This window comes from Bidens hawaiensis, unplaced genomic scaffold, assembly GCF_021521415.1.
Source record: "Bidens hawaiensis isolate Kalapana, Puna unplaced genomic scaffold, B.hawaiensis_p1.1 tig00008655_1, whole genome shotgun sequence".
Taxonomy (NCBI): domain Eukaryota; kingdom Viridiplantae; phylum Streptophyta; class Magnoliopsida; order Asterales; family Asteraceae; genus Bidens; species Bidens hawaiensis.
The window spans coordinates 534,236-541,256 of record NW_027491625.1 but is presented as its reverse complement, the minus strand read 5'-3'; the positions used below and the strand labels follow the sequence as shown (position 1 = coordinate 541,256).

The following is a 7,021-nucleotide window of genomic DNA, read 5'->3' as shown; positions in this document are numbered from 1 at the left end:
AACTTCAAAACGGTGTAGGTGATATTTCCCAGTGGTTGAGAGTGGAACAACAACAAAATCGTAAATACTTGTACAACGGCATAAAATGCAGCATAGCCGATGATCGTAAAGACTTTGTTTTGTTCAAAAGCAGAATGATTATTGTATTCAAACTCCAAGTGAACTCGGCCTCCCACAAAAAAACAAATGATGATGGTGCGCATTATAAGCATCACGTAACCCAATATCCTGAAACAAAAAAAATGCCATTAGTTATTATTAGTTATCACCGACACTTCTTTGGAGTTTCTTACTTTTACCTCCTTATAACTTATATAAGTTACAAGGATGTTTGGGTAATATGACTTTTTAACTTTTAAAAAAAGATAAAAAAAAAGATTTTGATAAGTTAAGATGGAATAACTCATTAAAACATTTCTATAAGTCGTCAAAATGAGGTGCAAATAAGTGAAAAACCGGACTTACCATGAGCTGGCGTCCTTGGAAAGTGATGGTGTACGCATAATTTCACAGTTTGGTAGGTTTAGGTACCTAAACAAAGAGAAAAATAAGAAAACCAGATACATAATTACACAATAATAATAATCATAATAATAATAATAATAATAATAAACAAAAAAAAAACGAAAGCCTTTTCTTCTTCGTTATCCTCCATGCATGGTCAGATTTTCAAATTATGTTAGTGATTATAAAACATCTCCACCTTCATAACTACTATTCGTTTAATCAAATTAAACTAAACTAAACTAAATCCGACTTTTGATTTATAACAACACGTAAAATTTGTTGGTGATAATAATAAAAAAAAGGAATGAATAAATTAATTAATTAATTTTGAAGTAAGAACAGGAATTACCTCGTAATCACCCACTTCCTCTTTAGCAGATCTTCGTCACTTCTGTTCCTGAGATATGTTTTATATATATATATGGGGGCTGAGTCACGTACATTAACTTTAGGTCTTATTATCTACAACTAATCTCCTTTTCTTTTACACACAATAACAAGATTAGGTATCAAGATTTAAAAGTTGTATACATGGGTATTAATGTTTTAATTTTGTAACAATGTTAGATGTCAACTTTAAGTTCCGTTAAAAAGTTAACGGAATTTGCGTCAACTCGTTGTTGTAACGCTGGGTTTACCTAAACAAGCCAATGTTTAGGTGGGAGGAAAACCCGGGTGGACTCGGGATCCGAATTGACTACCTCGTAAGGCCTAACTCAAATCCTTCATTACCAATATCCACTAAAATGACACGAGTGGAAATCGAACTTAGATCTCCGACGAAGAACCCAACCATTCTTATCACTAGGCCACAAAATAGAGGATCTCAACTCTATTTACTTAGCCCCATTTATTAATTTTCTTTAAAGAAATAGGGAAATACAAATGTTAAATTCACTTCTGCAATCTTGTCACCTGAGTGTCTTTCAAACTAAGAGAGAAGCACCTTAAATTTTGAGTTAATCACACGAATGGCCCCTATCGTATTCCCAAATTTTTGTTTTGTAAAATCCTTTACATGCATATAGATTATAAAATTTTTGTTTTGCAAAATCCTTCACACGCATAGATTACATGTCAAGGCGAAGCAAAGTTGACTGAAACATCTGAGACAAGGGATATTGCGCTGTCTATATTATAATAAAGTGTGTTCATGAAACTGTGCTATTGAATGAAAGAACGCTATACCCAAAAACTACTAGTGGAGACTAATGGGTTGAAGGCGGTGAGGCATGGTCAGAGTGTACGTAGGTTCGAATTATTATTATTATTATTATTATTATTATTATTATTATTATTATTATTATTATTATATATTGAACGACTTGTGATATAGTTCTAATAAGCACATATATCTTCTTCATCTTGTAGGATTTAAACCATTGACCTCTTAGACATGGAACACTTTACTACCATGATCTCTTTTTGGCCCTTGGGGGCAAAGGTTAAGTTTATTGTTAAATTAAATTGAAATGGTAAATCCAATAATATAGAGAAAATATTTTCATAAACATCATTATTATGGTATACCACTCTTTCATACGATAATTGTCGCTTATTATCATTGGGTGTAGTTAACGTGTAAAACTTAGTAAAAAGAACATTTTTTTTTGCCATTTATTATCACGGCAAAAAGAACATAATAAAAGTTTAGTACATCAAACAGTAAAAAAGATAACGTGTTACACAGTGTAATAAAAACACGATTAACATTTCAGTGTGATAGCGTATTAGTTCAGGAAGAGCTTCTATATAGTTAGTGTATACATCACACACCTTGGATTAAAACGGGTTGTTTTAAAAAAAAATACAATGATTATGAGTATTGCTAGTTTATTTGAGCCATTTAAGTTAATAATAAATCAATAATGACTCATTTTGACATGTTTCTTTATTTAAGTAATCCAAATTAATCCATATGCAATTTTCTTTTACCAAAAAGAACCCATATATATATATATATATATGTAGGTGAACAAGTCATTATATATATATATATTATTCATAATGGTGCCATGTAAGAAAATGTAATATGAACACATAACCAACGTGTTGGCAACAATCTTGAGGCTCCATTTCAAACCAATTAAATATTCTTGTTAAAATCCAACGTCAATGAACCTCCTTCTGCTCAAAATCTTGAAAATTGGTACCCAAAATAAAATAAAAAAACATGAGTTTGAAGGTTGCACCAATATGGGTTCATGCCAATCACAGTCATTCTCAAATGGGTGTCTCTTATATTGTTCAAAACAAGAAAAGCTTTCATCTTTTTAACAATTATAGACATTCAACAGATGAAAAAATTGATGAGTCTCAGATCACCAAGTTTAAAGGGTTTCAAAAAGATCTAAATTCTCTCCCAAGTGAGCCGGTTTAATAACATTTTGAGTATTGTTTGTGGTTTGCCATTAGGATTCTTTGAAGATTCATTAGTGTTGTTTAAATGCAGAACCGTTATCCGCCAAGGACCTTGCTGGTCCTAGTAATGACAGATCAAAGGTCCGAGTTGCTTACCAGGTAATACATAACATTACAATCATGCATCATGATTATGATTAGTGTAAACAAGTCAATCCACTCGCAAGGTACTCTAGATTAGCTCACTAAAAGCTCGAACCAAGACGAGTTTAAACGAGCCCGAGCCTATAAGATAAGTTAGTTTTAAATACGCCAAAGCTCGAGCTTCACTTGTTGACGTCGAGCTGGCTGGTGCATGACCCTATCGAGTCTATTATTTATACAATCTTTATTTAATATATTAAATATATATATATTTATAGAAATTATTATTATATATATAATTATGATAAAAATAACTAATTAATATATATTATGTCATATATAAAAGTTATAACTAGAAATATATATATAAAAAACTACAAATGCATTTTAATCTATACTATATTATAAATACATGTTTTCTCATTACACATGTCATTCTCCTATGCATTCTTATTCATTTTTTCTGCCTCTCTCTCCTATTAATTATACATACTTTTTAAAGTTCTTTATATATATTTTTTGTTTAATGATTTCTTTAATTGCTTTTACAAAACGTATTTTATATTTTTAAAAAACAGGTTTATTTATAAAACATTTTTATAAACTGAACATTTTTATTATTCAACGGGTTCATTGTTAAAAACACGTGGATTTTCAATTGAACCCAACCCGCCTTCTTTTCACATGTAACCGTAATATCTTTCTTTTTATCCATATTTTGTCCTATCCATATTTTGTCGATCAAAACCTTATTTGATTCTCCTTTACTGTACATTCTTCAACTAATCGAACGTTTTCTTCTATTGATGGTTGGTTCTTATTGTTTCGAATGTACCATTTATGTTCTCATAATAATATTTTACTTTAGTTGCTATCATATTTTTAGTGTATTATCTAATGTTGTATCAAAAGAAGTATTTGAGGATTTATGATTTATTTTTAAATTTGTGAATAATAGTTATAATTTAACTTCATACTTAATGTATTACTCAACTTTATTTATAAAAAATTATCACTTACAAAATATAAGTTGTCCAACCTTTGTAAGAAACAGGTACATATTTTTAAGTTTGTGAATAGTATTTGTAATTTAACTTCGTACTTACTTAATGTATTACCCAACTTTATTTATCAAAAGTTATTACTTACGAAATTCATGTTGTCCAACCCGCGTAAGATACGGGTACATAACCTAGTTTATTAATATATAATAAACAAGCCAAGCTTGAGTACGTCGAGCTCAAGCTCCAGTTAAACGTGCCGAGCTCAAGCCTAGACGTGCTCGGGATCAAATTGACTCGGCATGTTTACACTTCAAATCAACGTATGAAATGTTTCTCTTTATAATCAAATGATTCGGGTACTATAGGGTTCACCCGGTGCATATAGCGAAACTGCAGCCCTTAAAGCATATCCGGTATGCAAGACAGTGCCATGTGACCGGATTGAACTCGTATTCAAGGTTTCATTCTTCTTTATTTTCTTTTAGTGACCATGAAAACCAGAGAGGAAAAACTTACTGGGTCCCACCAATCAACTAGGGTGTAATTGTAAATGAGTCGAGGCACGGGAGATTGACTCGTTAGAAACTTAAATAGAGTTGAGATTAAGCAAGTTTGAGCCTAAAAATAAGCTGGTTTAATAAACGATTGTGGGCCCAAGCCTGAGCTTGACTTATAAAGCTCAAGTTGGCTTGCGAGCCTGTCATATATATAACTTTTTATTTAATATGTCTAGTATATATTTTTATAATAACTCTACTAAAACTCTAAAAGGAATTAGATGCTTACCACTTACCAGTTTACCACCCCTTGAATATTCTCATTTCCTTAGTTTATAACAAGTTTTATATGCTTAATAAGTTTCTGTATTCTCAGGCTGTTGAACTGTGGTTAGTGGACAAAGGGGTGATACTAATCGAGAATTCCGTAAGCGGAAGTATGCATCAAAATTATGATCTACTTCTTCATCATCGACTCCACATTATAGGTGAAGTCGAGCTAGTTATTAATCACTGTCTCTTGGGATTACACGGTGTAACAAAAGAGGAACTAACACATGTTTTAAGTCACCCTCAGGTTCACTATCTTGTTTCTTATATTTTATTACGTGCGCGAATGTAACAAGTGTAATGTTACAGGCACTTGAGGAGTGTGAGATTACACTGAATAAACTAGGCATTGTGAGAGTTAGTACCCAAGACAATGCTGCTGCGGCTCAGGTAACGTGTGAAAGTTTGCAAGCAGTTAAGGAACATTGTGTTAGGTTGTCTTACGAGTTACCTTAATGTTTCAAACAGATGGTGGCTTTGGAAGGTGTATGAGAAACCGGAGCAATTGCGAGTTTGCAAGCTGCAGAAATATACAAGCTTGATGTTCTGGCACAGACCATCCAGGTTTGATATATTTATTTATTTACATAGAACGTCATTCAAACTAGGGGTGTGCATTAAACTGAAATAGCCGAATCAAACCCAAAAACAACGGTTTGGTTTAATGTTTTTTCAAAAACCAAACTTCCGTGTCGGTTTTGGTTTTGCATGTACGCTAAAAAAAAAAGAACCGGCTTATTTAACAGCCAAAAATTCGACAAAGATGACTTTTGTTATTTAATTTATAGATTATATTTTTGAATGTTAAACAATTAATATGAAAATAATAAATGGTGTAGGCCAAAAATTTTAGACACAAATGTAGAATAACTTTTTTGAGTAAAAATTTTAAACTCAAAAGGTAAACCAGCAAAACCGAATAAACCGAAACTGAAGTGTACTTGTTGTGAAAACCAAAGCTGAACAGTTGTTAAAAAAACCCAAGTACCGAAATTTTCGATTTTTGGACCAGGTTGAGCCCAGAACCGACTCAAGTACACTCCTAATTCAAATTTACCGTATATGAAAGAATATATAGTTTAAGAAAAGTGTTTTGACAAATAGCTTCATTGTTTTCACCAGGACGATGCAGATAATATTGCCCGTTTTCTAATACTTGCAAGGGAACCAGTTATTCCTCGACCCGACAAACCCCATAAGGCAAAGACTATTTCCTAATCTTCTAATATCGTTCTTTAAACATACTCACACTTATAACTTTTTTTAAATTAATATTTTAAGACGAGCATCGTCTTTACACTAGAAGAAGGTCCTAAAGTTCTATTCAAAGCCTTAGCTGTTTTTGCTCTTAGAGACATCAACTTACTAAAGGTGATTTATCCTTTTTGTAGCAAACTAATAGTACTTATTTAAGTCAATAAGTTTATGATTTCAACTTTTAAATCAAACATCTAATTTTAGATCGAAAGCCGGCCACAAAGAACTCGTCCACTTAGGATTGGTTACAATATCAACAAGGGGAGTCACATGTGAGTGCCACATAATTACTTTTGTGCATAATATATGTTCAAATGTGGTGAATTAAGATTAAGGTGATATATGGCCTGTGGCAGGTACTTTGACTACCTTTTTTACGTCGACTTTGAAGCTTCAATGGCGGATCCTCGTGCACAATGTGCTCTGAGTCATCTACAGGTACAGCCGTACGAAGTTTCAAAAGCGCGTGTACAATAACATTGAAAGTGACTTGCCTATTTATTTGCAGAAATTTGCTACATTTCTTCGTGTTCTCGGTTGCTTCCAATGTATACGGCTTTGTAGATTAGCATTCTCAACGATTCAGCTATTTGTTTTGTATATTCTTTATAGAACATGAATACAGGATAACTAATTTATGTTATAATTTCTATGCACGATAATCAGCTAGCGCGTGCGGATCCTGGAAAAAACTGCATACTAACTAACCAGTAACCACCTATTATTCAACCCGTATCACCTAATGAACTATACAAAAGAATATATGGAATACACACAAGGCCTTATTTAGTGTCATGAAGCGGCACACAACCCGTCTCTTTATATGAAACTAGCAAATTACCCGGCGCGCTGCGCCGAGAATGGTCAGATATGCTTATATACTTGTCATGTTACTCTAAATTCTAAGACACACGCGTTAAA

At 32.5% G+C, this 7,021-nt stretch overlaps 1 pseudogene; it reads left to right on the top strand.

Moving 5' to 3' along the window:
• The first annotated feature begins 2,680 nt into the window (after nucleotides 1–2,680).
• LOC143529692 (arogenate dehydratase/prephenate dehydratase 1, chloroplastic-like) lies at nucleotides 2,681–6,719 on the top strand (annotated as a pseudogene).
• The last annotated feature ends 302 nt before the right edge of the window (nucleotides 6,720–7,021 follow it).